This window comes from Mustela nivalis, assembly GCF_964662115.1.
Source record: "Mustela nivalis genome assembly, chromosome: 10".
Taxonomy (NCBI): Eukaryota; Metazoa; Chordata; class Mammalia; order Carnivora; family Mustelidae; genus Mustela; species Mustela nivalis.
The window spans coordinates 56,282,230-56,303,772 of record NC_139029.1 but is presented as its reverse complement, the minus strand read 5'-3'; positions in this window follow the sequence as shown (position 1 = coordinate 56,303,772).

Below are 21,543 nucleotides of genomic sequence, written 5' to 3'. Positions count from 1 at the left end.
AAAGAAGGATAAATGAGCAAAAAAATTATAAAAACAACCAGAAATCAATTAACAAAATAATAACAGTAACCCTATACCTATCAATAATTACTTTACATGTAAATGCACTAAAATCTCCAATCAAAAAGACATAGAGTGGCTGAATGCACTGGAAAAGAAAAAAGAAATATTATTTGCTGCTAAAAGAGCTCACTTCAATTTAAGGACACACATAGACTGAAATTGAAAAGATGCATAAAGATATTCTACACAAATAGAAACCAAAAGAAAGCAGGGTAGTTCTACTTATATGAAACAAAATAGACTTCCCCCAAAGACTGTAACAAAAGACACAGAGGTAATTTTAAAATGATAAAGAGACTGCTTCATCAAGAGGATATAACATTCGTAAATATTTATGCATCCAATATAAGTGCACCTAAATATATAAACAAATATTAAGAGATCTGAAGGGAGAGACAGGCAGCAATACAGTAAGAGCAGGGAACTTCAATACCCCACTTTCAACTATAACCAGAACATCAAGACAGAAAACAAATAAGGAAACAGTGGACTTAAAGGACCCATTAGACCAGCTGGACTTAATGGACATATACAGAACATTCCATCCAACAGCAACAGAATACACATCATTCTCAAGTTCCATGGAGATTCTCTAGGATAGATCAAATATTAGGCCACAAATTATATCTGATAAAATGTCAATATGCAAAATATATTTTTTTATCCTTCCAACATTTTTTAATTTATTATGTTTTAAATTTAAATTTTGTTAACATATGATGCAATATTGGTTTCTGGAGCAGAATTCAGTGATTCATCACTTATATACAACACCCAGGGCGCCTGGGTGGCTCAGTGGGCTAAGCCACTGCTTTCAGCTCCAGTCATGATCTCAGGATCCTGGGATCGAGTCCCGCATCAGGCTCTCTGCTCAGCAGGGACCTGCTTCCTCCTCTCTCTCTCTGCCTGCCTCTCTGCCTACTTGTGATCTCTCTCTGTCAAATAAATAATTAAAATCTTTATATACAACACCCAGTGCTCATAATAACAAGTACTCTCCTTAATACCCACCACCCCCCCATCTAGCCCATCTCCTTCCATCAACCCTCAATTTATTCTGTAAGTAAGAGTCACTTATGGTTGTTTTCCTCTTTCCTTTTTTTCTCTTTCCCTTTCCCATATGCTCATCTGTCTTCGTTCTTAAATTCCACATATGAGTGAAATTGTATGGAATTTGTCTTTCTCTGGCTGACTTGTTTCATTTAGCATAATAGACTCTAATTCCATCCATGTTATTGTAAATGGCAAGATTTCATTCTTTTTGATGTCTGAGTAATATTCCTTTGTGTATATATAAGTATACCACATCTTCTTTATCATCATTCAGTCAATGGACATTTACATGCTCCCCATAGTTTGGCTATAGTTAAAAATGCTGCTATAAACATTGGGGTGCATGTACCCCCTTTAATCTGTATTTTTGTATCCTTTGCATAAATACCTAGTAGTGTAACTACTGGATCAAGGGTAGTTCTATTTTTAATTTTTTGAAGAACCATCAAACTGTTCTCCAAAGTGTCTGCACCTGTTTGCATACCCACCAACAGTGCAAGAAGGATGCCCTTTCACCACATCCTCATCAACACTTGTTTCATGTGTTGTTAATTTAGCCATTCTCAAAGGTGTGAGGTGATAGCTAATCATGGTTTTGATTTGTATTTCCTTGATGATGAGTGACATTTAGCAATTTTCATGTGTTTGTTAGCGACCTGGATGTCTTCTTTAGAAAAGTGGCTATTTGGGGCACCTGGGTGGCTCAGTGGGTTAAGCCACTGCCTTCGGCTCAGGTCATGATCTCAGGGTCCTGGGATCAAGTCCCGCATCGGGCTCTCTGCTCAGCAGGGAGCCTGCTTCCCCCTCTCTCTTTGCCTGCCTCTGTGTCTACTTGTGATCTCTCTCTGTCAAATAAATAAATAAAATCTTTAAAAAAAAAAAAAAGAAAAGTTGCTATGCATGTCTTCTCCCCATTTTTTAACTGGATTATTTGTTTCCTGGGTGTTAAGTTTGGTAAGTTCTTTATAGGTTTTGGATAATAATCCTTTATCACGGGCGCCTGGGTGGCTCAGTGGGTTAAGCCGCTGCCTTCGGCTCAGGTCATGATCTCAGGGTCCTGGGATCAAGTCCCACATCGGACTGTCTGCTCAGCAGGGAGCCTGTTTCCTCCTCTCTCTCTCTCTGCCTGCCTCTCTGCCTACTTGTGATCTCTCTCTGTCAAATAAATAAATAAAATCTTTAAAAAAAAAAAAAAAAAAAAAATAATCCTTTATCAGATATGCCATTTGCAAGTATCTGCTTCCATTCTGTAGGCTGCCTTTTAGTTTAGTTGATTGTTTCCTTTGCTGTGCAGAAACTTTTTATCTTGATGAAGTCCCAATACTTCATTTTTGCTTTTATTTTCCTTGCCTCCAGCGACATGTCTAATGTAAGTAAAAAAGTATACAACTTGGGACGCCTGGATGGCTCAGTCAGTTACGCATCCACCTTTGGCTCAGGTCATGATTCCAGGGCCCTGGGATTGTGTCTCACATCGGGCTTCTTGCTCGGTGGGGACCCTGCTTCCTCCTCTGCCTGCTGCTCCTCTTGCTTGTGCACACTCTCTCTCTGACAAATAAATAAAATCTTTTTTATTTTTAAATTAATAAAAAATTAGTTTTAAAGACTTTATTTATTTGACAGAGAGAGGGACAGCGGGACAGGAACACAAACAGGGGGAGTGGGAGGAGAAGAAGGCTTCCTGTAGAGAAGGGAGCCTGATGTGGGGCTCAGTCCCAGGACCCTGGGATCACGATCTGAGCAAAAGGCAGATGCTTAACAATGGAGCCATCTAGGTGCCCCATAAATCAAATCTTCTAAAAAAATAAAATAAAATAACTAAAAATTAAAAAACTATACAATTCAATAGCAAAAATTCTGATTAAAAAATTAGCAAAGGAACTGAAGTACCTTTATCCAAAGAAGACATAAAAGTGGACAACACTCTGTACTCCAGGAAATAAAATGAGAAGGGAGGAGTGGGGGATGAGGCAGCCAGTGATGGGTATTAAGGGGGTCATGTGTTGTGATGAGCACTGGGTGTTATACACAACGAATGAATTGTTGAACACTGATGTACTATATGTTGAATAACTGAACATAATTAGAAAAATAATAAATTCAAAAAATAAAATTCAGAAAAAAGTGGACAGCAGGCACATGAAAAGTTGCTTATTATCTCTAATCATCAAAGAAATGCAAATCAAAGCCACAATAGTATATTACCTCCCACTGTTAGAATGGCAATCATCAAAAAGACAGATAACAAGTGTTGACTCGAATATGGAGAAAACTTTATGCACTATTCGTGGGAATTGAACTTGGTAGAGCCAGTATGGAAAACAAAATTTAAATGCCTCAAACAAATTAAAAATAAGACTACATATGATCCAGCAATCCCACTTCTGGGTGTATTTCCAAAGGAAATGAAAACAGGATCTCAAAGAGGTATCTATGCACCCTTGTTTATTGCAGCATTATTCACAATAGCCAATACAGAGAAACAATCTTAGTGTTCATCAATGGGTGAATGGATAAAGATGCGAAATACACACCAAATGGAATATTGTTCAGACATAAGAAGGAAATTCTGACATTTGTAACAACATGCTAAGTGAAATAAGTCAAACAGAAATACAAATACTGTGTATTACTTATATGTAGAATCTAAAAGATGAACTTGTTAAAATGAGAGTAGAACATTGGTTACCAATGTAACCAAGGGACTCCAAGGTGGGAAGAATGGGGAAACATTGGTCAAAGTGTACAAAACATTGGTGACTATAGTTAATAACAATGTATATATACCTCAAAGTTGCTAAGAGAATAGATCATAAATGTTCTCAACACATACACACACACACACACACACACACACACACTATATTTATGTGATGTAATAGCAGTGTTACACACAAGAAGGATAATTATATGACATGATAGAGGTGTTAGCTAATGCTATGGTAATAATCATTTTGCAATATGTAAGTGTATCAAATCAACACATGTACACCTTAAACTCACACAATGTTGTATATCAATTATATAACAATAAAGCTGGAAAAAATAAAATATGCTGTGGCTGCTTTTAAGTTTTTCTCTTTGTCACTGATGTTAAGTAATTTGACTATGAACATCTTGGTGTGGCTTTTTTCATGTTTTTTTTTTTGTGTGTGTGATTTCGTTTCATGGAGCTTCTTGGACCAACAGGAATTTTATAATAATTACGACCATTATTTCTTCAAACATCTTTTCACCCCTCACCCCCACTGCCCACCAGTTCCAGGATTTCAACTACATGAACGGTATACCATCTAGTATTATCTAGGCAGATATTGAAATAGTACCGTCTAGTATTATCTAGGCAAAATTGAAATGAGGGAGGCCTTATCCAAAATTTGCTAAGAATTTCAAAAGGCACCAGTGGAACATTAAACCAAGTGAGGGCTCCTTCTGAGTACAGGGACTACGTGACAAGAAATGTGGCTCATAGGTTATCAAACTTTTTTCACAGTATTTCAGACTTTTTCTCATCCTTCATCTTGGAGAGCTTGTGTTGGTAAGTTTTTAAGATCATTTATCTCTTCTGTAGTGTCTGAACTGCTGTTAAGCTCATTCAATGAGTCTTTAATTTGGGGTTCGGTATTCTCAGTTCTACAAGTACCATTTGGTTCTTTTGCATTTCTTCCATTTCTCATTATGTTCATGTATTTCCATACATCCTTAATCATAATTAAGAATAATTAATGGTTGTGATATTCTGTCTAATCAGAAAACCAATGTTTCTCAGCACCATGTGCTATCCAAAATATCTTATCCAGCTTAAGAAATAGAGAAGATAAAACTGTTATCTGTTCTTTATAAGACCTCAGTCATCCTGCACATGCACAGCTTAGCATTCAGACAAAACTGAAGAACCGCTTAGAAGACTCCTCGCTCCTCAAGCTCACTTTGCTTGTTCTCTCTGAACACCTTTAGCATTTATTACTTTGTTTGACATTTATTATGTGTTTCAGGGACAGAATCCAGGGAGCAAGTACAATGGTTTCAAGTACTACAGTTTCTTGGGCATCTGGGTGGCTCAGTGGGTTAAGCCGCTGCCTTTGGCTCAGGTCATGATCCCAGGGCCCTGGAATCGAGCCCCACATAGGGTCTCTGCTCAGTGGGGAGCCTGCTTCCCGCCCACCTCTCTCTGCCTGCCTCTCTGCCTACTTGTGCTCTCTGCCTGTCAAATAAATAAATACAATCTTTAAAATAAATAAATAAATAAGTAAAGTCCTATCGTTTCTTTAAAATAGGCTCCATGCCCAGCATAGAGCCCAACACAGGGCTTGAACTCAAACCACAAGATTGAGACCAGAGCTGAGATCAAGCATCGGATGCTTAACCAACTGAGCCAGCCAGGAGCCCCTATAATTTTTTTTTTCCTTTGGAATACCTTCTCTAGTTTTTCCCCCAAATTGCACAAAATTATCAACTTCTTATTTATAATAAATATCATTCCCTGGCAAAGCAAAAAGGCACTATACACCCATGAAAATGACAGTTTAAATCAAGCCCCGTGTATATAATTTTTGTCTTTGGTATATAAATATTTGCTTAGATGTAATTATATACATAGCATAATCATGCATTTTTAAGCTATGTTAAAGATTGGAATCAATTCCAACATGCTTATTCATATATGTTCTTATTCATATATGTTTTGGTATATAAATATTTGCTTAGATGTAATTATATACATAGCATAATCATGCATTTTTAAGCTATGTTACAGATTGGAATCAATTCCAACATGCTTATTCACATATGTTCATATATGTTCTGCCAAGTTTCTAACACATTAGACAATAAAAAACAAATAAATAAGTAAAAAGGTTAAAGAGAGAGAGAGAAATATCGACTTAACAAGGGCTGCTGAGAAAACTGGCCTTTGTTTAGTGGTCAGAATTCAGGACCTCCTGCCAGCTCTGTGCACATATTTAATCTTCTTTACAGTGTGACTGATTGGTCTTTGTTCTATTCTTTTTATGACTTTTATATGTTTGCTTCTATTGAGCTCTATAAGAGTGTAGTATCACTCGTTAAAAGCTTCTTCATACCCAACAGCCAAAATAAACTAAAGAAGTAAACAGAAGATGTAACTGTCATCCATAAAACCTAATTTCAGGTTGTTGAGTTCATCAAAATTGTCTCATTGTTCTCATTAACTAGCTTATTTTAAGTGCTAAAAATTTGTATTTCTCAAATATATTTTTATATTTATATTTTTATATTTTTATTTTTATATTAGATATATTATTATATATATTATATTTTTATATTTTTTCAGTGTTCCAGGATTCATTGTTTATGCACCCACACCCAGCACCCCATGCAATACGTGCCCTCCTTAATACCCACCACCAGGATAACCCATCCGCCCAACCCCTACCTTCCAAAACCTTCAGTTTGTTTCTGAGTCCACAGTCTTTCATGGTTCATCTCCCCCTTCCAATTTACTCCAATTCACTTTTCTTTTCCTTCTCCTAATGTCCTCCATGTTATTCCTTAAGCTCCACAAGTAAGTAAAACCATACAATAATTGACTTTCTCTGCCTGACTTATTTCACTCAGCATAATCTCCTCCAGTCCCATCCATGTTGATATGAAAGTTGGGTATTCATCCTTCCTGATGGCTGCATAATATTCCATTACAGATATGGACCGTGTCTTCTTTATCCATTCATCTGTTGAAGGGCAACTTGGTTCTTTCCACTGTTTGGCGACCATGGCCATTGCTGCTATGAACACTGGGGTACAGATGGGCCTTCTTTTCACTACATCTGTGTCTTTGGGGTAAATACCCAGTAATGCAATTGCAGGGTCATAGGGTAGCTTTATTTTTAATTTCTTGAGTAATCACCACACTTTCCTCCAAAGTGGCTGCACCAACTTGCATTCTCACCAACAGTGTAAGAGGATTCCCCTTTCTCTGTAACCTTTCTAATACTTGTTGTTTCTTAAGGAATCCCCACACTGTTTTCCAAAGTGGCTGCACCAACTTGCATTCCCACCAACAGTGTAAGAGGGTTCCCTTTTCTCCATATCCTCTCCAACACACGTTATTTACTGTCTTGTTAATTATGGCCATTCTAACTGGTGTAAGGTGGTAGCTCAATGTGGTTTTGACTTGAATTTCCCTGATGGCTAATGAAGATGAACATTTTTTCATGTGTCTGTTAGCCATTTGTATGTCTTCTTTGGAGAAGTGTCTGTTCATGCCTTCTGCCTCAAATAAATTATTAATAAAATACACTGTCAACATATTTTACAAGTCTTGGGTATTGGAAATCCACAGTAGATATAATTTTTCATCAAAAATATTTCCACTTCCAAAAATCAGTTTTGAAAAGCACTATTTAAGATGAACAAACATCTTTGATGTTCAGAAAAACCCTAGACTAATTCTGGACTAAATACTTTTATTTTTTTCCTGGGCCTTCCTGTTTTTTTCTTATTGGCTTTCTGTAATCTCTTTCCCTCATTTCTACCTTATATGACATGCAAGAAAAGCTACTTTTTCATGAAGGTTTCATAACCATATTTCTAATAATAACAAGGATGTAACAAAATTTAATGAATATTATTTTATTTATAAACATTTACTTTGTTTCCCATATTTCTTCATTATAATGAGCACTATTGTAAAGATATTCAAGACTATAGAACAGTCCAGGGGTGCCTGGGTGGCTCAGTGGGTTAAGCCGCTGCCTTCGCCTCAGGTCATGATCTCAGAGTCCTGGGATCGAGTCCCACATTGGGCTCTCTGCTCAGCAGGGTGCCTGCTTCCTCCTCTCTCTCTGCCTGCCTCTCTGCCTACTTGTGATCTCTCTCTGTCAAGTAAATAAATAAAATCTTTAAAAAAAAAAAAAAAGACTATAGAACAGTCCATATTTTATATTGTTTTCTCATGACAGACTCAAAGTAATGGAGTATTGGATTAAAACTATTAGTGTTTATTTCTTGAAAGACTTTGTAGCAAATCATTTTCAGTAGATAGTGAAAGCCACTTTAAACTGGAAAGCAAATAGTCTTATGCCATCTATTCAAATTTAATTTCACAGAAGACCTTCTGCCTATTAAGTAATAGATATGAACCTGTTATATATTTGTTTTGCATTCCTTGCTCCAAGAAGACTTCCCTCACTCACCCTACTGCCACCCCAAAACTGGGGATATATTCCTTCCCTTGTGATCTCAGGGACTCCTTTGTTTTTACATTTCATAGCATTAACATTGTTTCATAATCGCTCTTGCATAGGTGTGCCTTCCTTGGCCCTAGATTTTATGTACCTGCCAACAGGGCTTTATCTTGTTCACAGATCTACTTCCCAGAACCTGGAACAGTGTCTGGCACACAGCAGAGATTGAGAATTTATGCCAAATTGATTATCTTTATTAAGGAAGTAGCTATATATCTGTAGAGAACTAATTCTACTTAGAATCCCACATCCAGACTCTTTCACTCCAAAGTAAGTGACAAAGGGGGCCTGGGTGGCTCAGTCAGTTAAGTGTCTAACTGATTTTGGCTCAAAACATGATTTTAGGGTCATGAGAACAAGCCCCATGTCATGCTCTACATTGGGCAAGGAGTTTGGTTGAGATTCTTTCTCTCCCTTTCCCTCTGTCCCAACCCTTGCCCCCAAATCACACATATACCCTCTCTTAAAAAAAAAAAAAAAAGTAAGATGACAAACAAAACTACTAGACCACAAATTCATATAAAAGAAACCTTGAGAATATACATTAGGTCACTTAAGATGCTGACTTTCCCATTCTAAGTTTGCCTCTGACAGGCAAATCATTTATGAATAAATTTTTTCCCTTAATTTCTGCAATGAGAAAATAAACATGATGTCTCTAGAGTGCTAGCATGAACATCATGCTCTGAAATTTCGCCCCAGAGGGAGAGGCCGGCAAGGGAAAACTGTCTTCTGAGATTTATAAGCTAGTCACTTTCTTTTTATTTTATGGTTGCTATTATTTTCCCAAAGTAGGTTATGTAACAAAAAAGATATCTTTTTAAGAATTAATATCAAACAACTTTGATATGCTTCTTTGCATCATTAAAGGTTAAGATCTAAATAGTCACCTTTTGGCTTGGAAGCTCCTTCACTTTCTTCTAATAAGAAAGTCACAGAAAGAGATGTCTGTATCAGTTTCCAGAGAGAAAACCACTAAGGTCCAGGGAAGACCACAGTGAAAAGATGCCTACTTTAGCCATGATTAGAAAAATTCTTCCTGTAAGTTTACTTTCACTCATAGACTATGTTCAGGCACACGGAAGGGTGGTCAAAGGCAACAAGCAAAATGAGAATCTGGGAACTGGTACTGGACAAAACATGCTTTCCTTGGAATTAGCCTGTAACACTCATTAATCTTTTGCAAAAGATTATTTTGATGCCCTCGATCAATTCCAAGAGACAGTGTACTCCCATAGACAGCTTTTTCTGTGTAACATTTAGTAATGTTGCAATAATGTTGCTCTAATGGAGTTTTAGAAAGGAAGTGCTACTTCTTTCATTGTATATTAATAAAGGTTGATGCATGTCTCAACTGTTTCCTGATAAAATATGACTAAAAGTGAGCATAAGTAGACAGTAAATTTAAATCATCCACTGCCTTCGGGGACATAAACACCAGTTTTCTGTATCTCATACTTACCAGTGAAATTATATTAAGTGGTGAAATAATAGTTCTCTTGGCTTTTGTTTGCTTCCTACCACATAGTGAGGAAGCACTATATCAATCAGTCTGCTTCTTCCTTCTGCCAAATCTATTTCTCAAAGGACAGAAAGAAGGAACCAAAGATGATTGCTAATGTGTTAGACTATTAAAAATTAAGTCACCCAGAGTTCTCTTTTAAATTCATCTTCCAGGAAGGTATTCCAGGGCACCTGAATGAAAGACAACTCCTTGACCACTATAACTTTCAATTACTTCATCCAGAAGGTTGAAGGACAATCTCACAATCTGGGCATTCTTTTTTTTTTTTTAAGATTTTATTTATTTATTTGAGAGAATGAGTAGAGAACATGAGTGGTCAGGTAGGAGCAGAGGGAGAGGGAGAAGCAGACTCCCCATCAACCCAGGAGCCCGATGTAGGGCTCGATCCCAAAGATCATGAGGTGAGCAAAATGCAGAGGCTTAACTAACTGAGCCCACTCAGGGGCCCCACTACCTGGGCATTCTAACCACAGTGTAAATTATTGACTCTAAAAATATAATCCACTTCATAAGGGACAATCAACTAAATACCTGGAGTAGATTAAGCTCAATGCTAACGATATTAGATAGCAGACAACCAGTAGGACTCAATTCACGCTGCATCATGTATATCATCAACAAAGGTATCTTTTATCATGGGATGTATGAACAGATTTTAGGACAGAAGGGTAAAAACTATAACACAAATAACAACAAATTGCAACATTTCCCTAAATTTAAACATCTGAAGTGTAACCTCTTTGTTATGCCCTAGGAAAGGCAGAAGATCCCAAGATCTATATATAAAGATCTTTAGTATTCTACATTCATAGCAAGAACTGGTGGTAAGATGCTATAGTAGAAATCATCAAATAACGTCTAGTTAGTATTCTGACATTTATTGAGTGACCCTGTGCTAGATGTTACTTATCTCTCTGACATAAACCTATTTGTTCATAAAATCAGTGGATTTTGCTATATGCTTTACATCCTTTTATAGCAAAAAACCTCCCAAATTCTGCAATAATCTATCATAAAGCATGTAATACAGAAGTGTTGTTTTATTTAATGCTGAACTTCAGCATTTAGAATCATGCCCAGCACATAGTAAGTTTTCCATAACTATTTCTTGAATGAATAGAGGCATAAATGCTTGTTGAATGAATGCATATTTCAATTTCTTACTAACTACATTATTATTTACATTCAGGGAATATGTGGTGAAAAAATTTTTGAAAACTCTGAAGTACCATGAGCTAAAATCCATGATATAAAAAAAAAACTTACAGAATAAAGATGATATTTTCTAACATTTTTTACTCCATAAAATACCTAGAAAATTATATATGAGCAACTACATGCTGTTCAATAGACCAAGATCAGTGAGAACTGGTTAGTGTTTGGGGAAAAGAAAAAAGTACACAAAGTCCCTTTTTTTAATCTATTGAATCTTTTGAACAAATGTCTCTCAGCCTTCTGAGTTTCATATATGAAATTAACAAATTCTGAGACCACATGTTCAGACATCTAAACTGCAAAGGAAACTTATCATGGCCTAGGCATGCTTGTTGGACTCCTATTATCCATATGCCTCTTATGCATATTTCAGTTTGAGATTAGGAATATATAGTGACTGCAGGAGACACACATCTTGTGCAAGCTGACATAATGAGTTAATTGCTGGCTAATGAGTTGTGTTTTTTTTTTTTTTAGTGAAATCATTTGTATTTGTCTATTTAAACATTCAAACATGCATCTTAAATGTTGGTTTGACTAGAATTAGTGCTAAGCTTTTGCTGTTGACAATAAATAATTATACATTCAACTTCTACTTAGAGACATTTCTTTTCTATGATTACAAAGTCATTTCATCTGTATGAAAAGGAATTTGAGAGGTCAGTAGAAGCAATGCAAGTAATAAAGGGGAAAACTTAGAGAATTCAGTGTACAGAGATCTCATAGAGTTTAGAAAGGCAAATGAGTAGGCAGAAAATAATTTTAATAAATTATTATTTGTTGAGTGTCTACTATGTGCAATAAATTACATAATACTCATAACAATCATAAAAAATAAATATTGTCACCATCTTATAGATGAGGCAGTTGAGGCTCAGCAAGATAAAGTAACTTGCCTAATGGCAAACAGTTAAAAAATCAGATTTAAATTTAAATTCTATTCAATTCCACATTCTACACTTTTGACCACATCAAACTTCCAAAAGTCCTTTTGGAATTTTTCATATATCGGTAATATAGTTACAGTGCCTTCTGCTGAGAAATCATGACTTTGATTCGAATTTACACTTTGGTTGTCAAAACTGATCACTTGGCTATTTTATTACATACACTGCATTTATGAGGTCTTAAATTAAAATGTCCTTAAATTTCCAAATATTTTAGTATTTCAGGGCAGGTAAAGCTTCTAAAAATGAATTCCAGTTTTTAGAGCTAAGGTAAAAACATGCTTTTAACTTCCTTCCTCTACCTTTCTAATCACATCAATCACAGTATCAAATCCATACTTCTCAGAGATATTAAGCTCTTTCAGAATATAGTACCACTCTCTGTATCTGTGTATGGGTGTGTATACACTTTAAATGTGAGACTGGTTGACTGATCAATCTATATCTATATTTCTATTTTTATCTACATTATATTTTATAGCTATAGATAGATTAACCAATCTCACATTTCAGAAATAAAAATTGACTGCATTCTTTTGGAAGAATCTATAGTTCTTATTTCCAAGTTGTCTTCTGTAATCTATGTCCTTCCTTCTAATAGAACTGAGGTCCCTGAACTTTTCAAATGGTTTCCTTTGTGTTTCTTGCATCTCCATCTCTTAATTGTGGCATCTCTTTCTCTCTTCATTCTCTGCACCCCTACATGTGCCTCACTCAACTGCAGCACCCCAGCATCCACGCTGTTCCTGAAACATGCTGGGGTGCTCCTGTCTGAGAGTTTTGCATTTGACTTTTGCTTTTTTCCTGGGATAGTCTCTCTCTCACCAGATATCCACAGAACTCACTCTTTTACCTCTTTTAAACCTTTCATCAAATGGAAACAGCTCAATGAGCTTTCACTAAAAACTATTACTTTAGCAAACTGCTCCCCATAAGCTACACTTACCCTGCTCTACTTCTCCTTTAGTATTAGTCATCTTCAAACAGACTAAATAATTTGCTTTTTATTTTGTCCATTGCTTTCTTCTGTCTGCCCCCTAGCCAATGAATGCTCCATGAGGACCGGGAGCTTAGTTTTCTTTATTGATATACTCCACAGTGCTCAACACATAAAAAGCCCTTGATAAATATTAGCTAAATGAATGAGCATTTCATATATATAAATTCTTAGAGTCAAATTTCTTAGTCAAAGAATGGGTAGATTTTAAAATCCAGATGCTTCCTAGTAAACTAAAGAGTTTATGCTTATTATAAAAATTACCTAAGGCAACAAAAATTGTGACCTTAAAATAGAAGTGCCTACACAAAAAAAATGTTCATCATCATTAGCCTTCAGGGAAATTTAAATCAAAACCACATTGAGATACCACCTCACATCAGTTAGAATGGCCAAAATCGACAAGGCAAAAAACAACAAATTTTGGAGAAGCTGTAGAGAAACAGGAACACTCTTGCATTGTTGTGGGAATGCAAATTAGTGCAGCCACTTTAGAAAACAGTGTGGAGGTTCCTCAACCTCCCTATGACCCAGCAGTTGCACTACTGGGTATTTACCCCCAAAGATATAGATGTAGTGAAAAGAAGTGCCATATGCATCCCAGTGTTCACAGCAGCAATGTTCACAATCTCCAAACTGTGGAAAGAGCCAAGATGCCCTTCAACAGATGAATGGATAAAGAAGATGTGATCTATATATACAATGGAATATTACTCAGCCTTCAGAAAGGATGAATACCCAACTTTTGCATCAGCATGGATAGGACTGGAGGAGATTATGCTGAGTGAGATAAGTCAAGAAGAGAAATTCAATTATCATATGGTTCCACTTATTTGTGGAACATAAGGAAGAACATAGAGGACATTAGAAGAAGGGAAAAATGAAGGGGGGAATCAGAGGGGGAGATGAACCATGAAAGACTATGGACTCTGAGAACAAACTGAGGGTTTTAAGGGGCTGGGGCAGATGGGTTAGCCCAATGATGGGTATTAAGGAGGGCATGGATCGCATGGTGCACTGGGTGTTATATGCAAGCAATGAATCATGGAACACTACATTAAAAACTAATGATGTACTGTATGGTGACTAACATAACATAATAAAAAACAAAAATAAAAAACAAAACAGTAGATAGGAGTGCTTAAAACTCTGCAGGCTTCACGGAGGACTCACTGCCTTAGTTCTTCTGCCTCTTGTGACCACCAACCACAATCATCTACAAAACCCCATCACTGAGGAGCAGTAAACATTTCTAAATCTGATCTAGTCACCCAACAAAGGTATTTAAAACTAAGGTGCAGACAACCACTATTCTAGACACAACAGTCATAATCTAGGTGTTTTGTTTTATGGACCTTCTTTTATATGCAAACCCCAGAAGTATTTTTCTCACCTTCCTTTTCTAGATTTTGTTCTTTGCTGGTTTTGACATACATGGTTCCAATCCAGGATCCTAATTCTTATCCTGGGACCACACCTCTGCTAACCCTTCTGCCTCATGGGACTTGGACTCTCTTCAATTTCCATATTCCAAGTTCTCACTTTCTATAGAATACATGCTATATAATTTATCATACTAGCTGTACCTGTCCTCAGTTGACCTCCATATTCAAGCAAATATAAATCAAATATAAATGGAAAAAATTATATTTGTAAAATTATAAGTAAATATATATAATGTGTATATGTTCATACTTCCTTCCCTGTCTGGGTCCTTAACATGCAATAATAATAACATACTACTAATGCATGTATCTATATCTCCTTCTCCTTGTTTTTTCTAAGCCTGGTCCCCATTTAAGTTTCACCGTGCATTTCAGATAGCACTTTTTCTCCTTTCACATCTCTCTTATTACTGAGAAGAGTTAAGCTTGCTCTTAATTGTGCTCAATTGTTTTGACACTTTAAGTAAATGGAACAATGAAAGTAAGACTTGGCTTTCTTTGTTACATGCCCTGTGGTTTTCTCCTCTGCCCTACTATGTGGAAGTCCAGCCTTCTGTCCCCATTGTGTTCTGTCACACAGTGAGGAGCTCAAAGTGACACTCACATTCTTCTGTCACACTCTGTAATGACACAATCCATAAAAGTGCCATGTTAACCCAGTTAGATGCAAATATATTCGGATATATCTTTAACTCCCTTGTGTGCTATGATCCAGCATGTGTACATTTTTCTCAAAGCATATTTCCTACACATTAAGTATTCACCATTATAGTCTTGTACGAACTCCATCTCTGCAAGTTCCATTCCAGCTTCCCCCTTCTCCAACAGGAAGCACAGATTGATACTGATTTAGTGTGCTCTCTTAGATTTCCTTGCTATTTTCACTTCTAAGTCTTCCTAAACTTAAATCCACTTGTTTTTGTCTTATACCCATGGTGTTTTCATTCCCTATTAATTCCTGATGATCTTTCCAGAAAGGTCCCAAAGCCAAGCATAGAGGGTGACAGAGCTGGTGTTCCTTGTTCCCTATCTCCTCTGGCTTCCAGACTGGACTTAAGTCCTTCACGTGGGCCATCATTCCAGGCCCCACTCACCTGTCTTCACACATTCATTATAGGTGGCATTATTTTCCACCTTTAAATATAGTGCAACCACAATAAAAGTCTTATAAACATCTCTGTCTACACCATCAGTAGCATCAATCCATCAACCATCCAACCTGTGGATTCTATCTCATTTGCTTAACCAAAGATTAGAAACCTCAGACCAGGAAAAAGGTAAAGATCATGCATTATAAAACTAGCAGGGACCTTTTTAGAACAGGTGAATAAGGCTGTGTTCTGTAAACCATATTAGAAACAGAACATCTGACTTGATATGTTCAAATTGGGCCCTTTTTTTTCCCTTTTCAGATATATTTCAAGTCTCCCCACTCTCATCATTATCTAAAATGTGAGATTCTGCCTGCCAATAAATTACCTTTTCAATCTTTTCTCCTGGTTGACAATATGTGCTGCTACGGTCATCAGGACTTGATACCATGTAGTTAGCATCAAACTGCTGTCACCTGGTTACAAAACTTCGTTCCCAATTACTTATTTTCACAGATCACTATTTTTGAGAACTTGGACAAATTACTTAGGCTTTCCTATTCACAGTTTCCTAATCTGTTAAATGAAAATAATAATTGAGGTCTTGGAGATCTGGCAAGGTTTAATGAAAGAAGTATTTACAAATGGGTGGGCAGACTTTAGAGAAGGTGACCAAGAAGTGCTCAGTGTTCTCAACAGCATGAGGGGCAAACGCCATGGCAGTTGCCAGAACCAGACAGCTCAGAGGAAGGCAGTCAATGCAGCGTAATTCAGTAGGCAGAGAGCTGGGCAGTAAACACACTGACATCACTCTCCTCCCTAGATCTCACCGGTATCTCCTATGGGCTGAATCCAAGTAGAAGGCAGAGAGGGCAAAGGAACCCAGTAAATGCTGTCTGTAAAAGTCAACTTCCTGGAGCACCTGAGCAGGAAGGAAGTGGAGTGGAGTGGATCTGGAGGAGCAGCAAAAGGTAGTCATCACAAACTAACCATCTTGCTCCTCAACATCCACTCTGATCATTTATCTGGTGAAAAATAAAAATCTGTGTCCCCAATATAGATGACAAATTATTAGCTATTACTTCATTGCAGAGTGAGACCATACTCCTGCTTAATTTATAAAACATTATGTATGACCAGCTGTCTACATACAGGGCAGCAAGAGGAAGCAGCAACAATTAATTAACATGAAATTTAAGTGTTACGGTCACTACCTTTGTAAATACGTACAAAGCCTCCATGGGTAATCACAACTTCCCTTTTCCACAACCAAGTTATTTACCTTACCTTCTTCATTTCTATAGGATCCAAGTCCTTATTGGTTCAGTCACTGAGCTGCCACAGTTTCCCATTGACCAGGACTATTGGACATGAGAGTACTAAAGGATGTCCTAACAAATTCCCTAGGTTCCAGGCATAGTCCTCCTTACCCTGATCATGGAGCATTTTTTCTTTGTAATTTGGGCTCAGTCACTCTGGCAAATACAATGACCCTTTCTCTGCCTGTTGCTTCAGTGGTATGAGAAGCCCAGAGTAGCCAGAGTGTAGTGTGAACTGTCAGTTCTTCAGAACTATAACTAAACTTGCTGATGGAAGCATTGCCCTTTTGAGCATTCGGACTTCCAAAGCCCAAGCCCAGGCACACATGTGTAAGAGGCAAAAACAACTTTAATATGGTGTTTGGCGTAAAAGTAAGAAGTATTCCCCTCCAAATGCAAGTTGGTGCAGCCACTTTGGAAAACAGCGTGCAGGGTCCTTAAGAAATTAAAAAATAGAGCTACCCTATGACCCAGCAATTGCACTACTGAGTATTTACCCCCAAAGATACAGATGTAGTGAAAAGAAGTGCCATATGTACCCCAGTGTTCACAGTAGCAATGGACCCAATCACCAAACTGTGGAAAGAGCCAAGATGCCCTTCAACAGATGAATGGATAAAGAAAATGTGGTCCATATATACAAAGGAATATTATGCCTCCATCAGAAAGGATGAATACCCAACTTTTGCATCAGCATGGATAGGACTGGAGGAGATTATGCTGAGTGAAATAAGTCAAGCAGAGAGTCAATTATCATAGGGTTTCACTTACTTGTGGAGCCTAAGGAATAACATGGAGGACATTAGGAGAAGGAAAGGAAAAGTGAATTAGGGGAAATTGGAGGGAGAGATGAACCATGAAAGACTGTGGACTCTGAGAAACAAACTGAGGGTTTTGGAGGGGAGGCAGGTAGCGGGTTAGGTAAGCCTGGTGGTAGATATTAAGGAGGGCACATATTGCATGGAGCATTGGGTATGGTGCATAAACAATGAATCTTGGAACACTGAAAATAAAATTAAAGTTAAAAAAAATAAAAAGCGTTCCCCTCCACCATGTGAGGACACGGGAAGAAGATGGCCATTTGTAAACCAAAAAGAGGGAACTCATCAGAACCTAACTAGGCTGGCACATTGGTGACCTTGGACTTCCAGCCTCCAGAACAGTTGAAATTGTGGGAAATTAATAAAAGCAAATCTCATTTAGAATAGAGTTGGGGGCGCCTGGGTGGCTCAGTGGGTTGGGCCGCTGCCTTCGGCTCGGGTCATGATCTCAGGGTCCTGGGATCGAGTCCCACATTCGGCTCTCTGCTCAGCGGGGAGCCTGCTTCCCTCTCTCTCTCTCTGCCTGCCTCTCCATCTGCTTGTGATTTCTCTCTGTCAAATAAATAAATAAAATCTTAAAAAAAAAGAGAAAAAAAAAAAAAAAAGAATAGAGTTGGGAGGCCAGCAGGTGACACACTCATGCCCTTCCACTAATCAACTATAGACCCCACAGGAAGAGAAGCACCTTGAACACAGATACATCTTTATTATCCCAGCAGGAAGAAGAAAGGCATTCCTTCTCACGCAGCAACAGCCCAGCCAGTGAGAGAAAGTCACAACTCAGCTAGTGAGAAACCACTATACTTCTAACTCCTAGTTGACTCCAATGGACTTTTTATTTATAACATCTTTCCCAGTGCCCCTATAAAAGAGCATTCCTCTCCTTTGTTTGGGGGACTTGCCTATGGTTTTGCCATAGCTTGCTTGTCCTTGATTACAATATTCTGCTATTTCCAAAAAATAGCTGGTAATAATAATAATAGTAATAGTAGTAACAAAATAAATAAATAAATAAAAATAAAAAAGAAAAGAAGGGCATATCTCTCTTTGCATCCCAGAGCCTCATATTCTGCCTAAAGGGGAGGCTAACATATGTGGGCTGATGACTTAAGGAGTGCACCACAATCTTTATGGCAGCACCCAAGCTTCCAGAGTGCCACCTCAGAGCTGGTACTGTGATTGCTTCTGGCTCACTGGAGTGAGGTAAAATCAATGAACCCTGTGGCCATGACCTCACTGCCACTCTTTCCTTGACATAAAATATGCCCCGATGGTAATAAAATGTTTTGTGGGAACAGCGTGGTGCTAGGTACAGCACTCTCAGTAAGTCTGACCGCTGGTGCAGATGGAAGCACTGTGGGCAGGGAGACAATTTGGTACCTAGAGTATGTGTCTACTCTGATGGAAGTGCAGCACTGCCTCTTCAGGGCTGAAGGAAGGTTGATGTGATCGATCACTTCATCACCTAATGACTGTCAGGTCCCCCTGGAGAATGATACACACCCGAGATCAGCGTTGGTAAGGGAAAGCCCACATTTGTGAGCTCCTGCAGAGCTTACTCACAACTGTGTGTAGGTGTAATACACACACTGTGAGAAAATGGCAGATGGAGAGCCATCTTGCCAACCTGATTACTGGGGCCTGTGCCACAGGGGACGCCTTCTGGTGGCTTGAGGCACAAATGTGCTCACTGTGAAAAAAGTGTCACAGACCTCTCAGCCACAGCTTCTAGCTCTCAGACTCTCCTGAGTCATAGCTGTCCTGTGACTACAGAAGATGAGGAACTCTGTAAAGCTGCTACTGAGACCTGATTCTACACTCATTTCAGAATTAGACATTTGGGCACTTTAATTTTTTTCCTTTCACACTTCCCCTAACAAGAAGTTTATTTGGTGACTGCACAACCTCAGAATCTCACTCTGGGGCTGTAAAATTCTGACGCCACTCTTGAAATCAATTTTACCTTGTGAGTCAGGGCACAACCAATCTGGGTAACTAAAGAGAATTACGGAGTTAAAATTGCAGGTAGAGGGGCGCCTGGGTGGCTCAGTGGGTTAAAGCCTCTGCCTTCGGCTCAGGTCATGATCTCAGGGTCCTGGGATCGAGTCCCGCATCGGGCTCTCTGCTCAGCAGGGAGCCTGTTTCCCTCTCTCTCTCTGCCTGCCTCTCCGTCTACTTGTGATTTCTCTCTGTCAAATAAATAAATAAAATCTTAAAAAAAATTGCAGGTAGAGTTTAAGGAAAGCAACAAGAAATGAATAGATATTAATGTAATCAGAGGAGGTGGGAGCCAGGAGGGAGAGTTTTCAGTGAAAGATGAGAACACTCATTGAAACCTACTTTATCCACTCTTTTTATTTAGATTGGCTTACACAATCCTCACTACAACCTTACAGAGTAGCATTAGTATTGTTTCACAGGTAGGAGCTTCCAAAAGTCAAGGAGCTTGCCCAAAGTCTCACAGATATTGAACAGAAGAGACAGACCTGAGTACAGGAATTTCCCACATCCCAGCCCCTGCCCTTCCTGCTGCCTTGTGCCACACCAGAAGTGCTAGAAATCTCTTCTCTCCTGGCACACACCCACTCCCAACCCTTTCTCTTCCTCTGTTTGATTCCTTTTCTGACCTTGGTCCCATTACTGAGTTGGTCCAATTTAAACCACTCAGCTAAACACTGACTCACCTCAATTCTGTTCCTTTCCCCCTGTCCTCTGCTCTGCACTAGGCTTTGAAGAAGACGCAGATTATAAAAGACTCAGATAGAAGCTTTGCTTATGAACATCTAAAAATATTATCAAAGACCACACACATATATTGATGCTGTCATTCCTTGATCCAGTATTTCTTGAGGTCCTACTCTGTGCCATGTGTATGTTCTGGGCAAAGAAGAAAACCTTAGTGAATAAATATTAAAATCCTCGCTTTCATAGAGTTTATATTCTATTAAGTTGGAGAGCTAGATATTAGGGAAGAGGAAGACAATAAACAAAATAAATACAAGTAAATATATAGTGTGCTAGATGATAGTAAGAGGGATAGGAAGTAGGTAGGGGTTGGAGAGAGAGGAAGGCTACAACTTTATTATTATTTTTTATTTTTTAAAGACATTATTTGACAGGGTGAGAGAGCACATGCAGGGGGAACAGCAGTGGGAGTGATCCTATTAAAACAGGAGTCGGGGCGGCTGGGTGGCTCAGTTAAGTGTTTGCCTTTGGTTCAGGTCATGTCCTGAGATCAAATCCCACATGAGCTCCCAGCTCAGCGGATGGTCTGCTTCTCCCTTCTGCCTACAACCCCCAAGCTGTAACTTTAAGATAACCAGGAGGGGCACCTGGGTGGCTCAGTCAGTTAGCATCTGCCTTGGCCTAGGTCATGATCCCAGGGTCCTGAGATAGAGCCCCACCTGAGATAGAGCCTCTATCAGCTTCTCCCTCTCCCTCTGCTGTTCCCCCTGCCTGTGCTGCTCTGTGTGTCAATTAAATAAATGAAATCATTAAAAAGATAAATAAGATGGACAGAAAAGTTCTCATGAAGAAGATGACATTTCAGCAAAGATTAGAAAGAAAGTGGGAGTCTTATCTATTTCAGTGGAAAGAGCATTTCAAGCAGATGGAATAGTAAGTGAAAGACCCTGAGGGAGAAGCCTGCCAGGCATCTACGAGAAACAAGGAGGAAAGCCAGTGTTGCTGGAAAAGACTGACTCAAGCCAAGGTTGATTAGATGAAGTTAGAGAGTAACAGGAGCCAGATTGTGCATTGCTTTAGGGCTTTGTGAGTTTTGTTCTACTCTGAGTGATAAAGGGTTTAAATCAAGGAGGGACACGATCGGACTTCTGCATTTCAG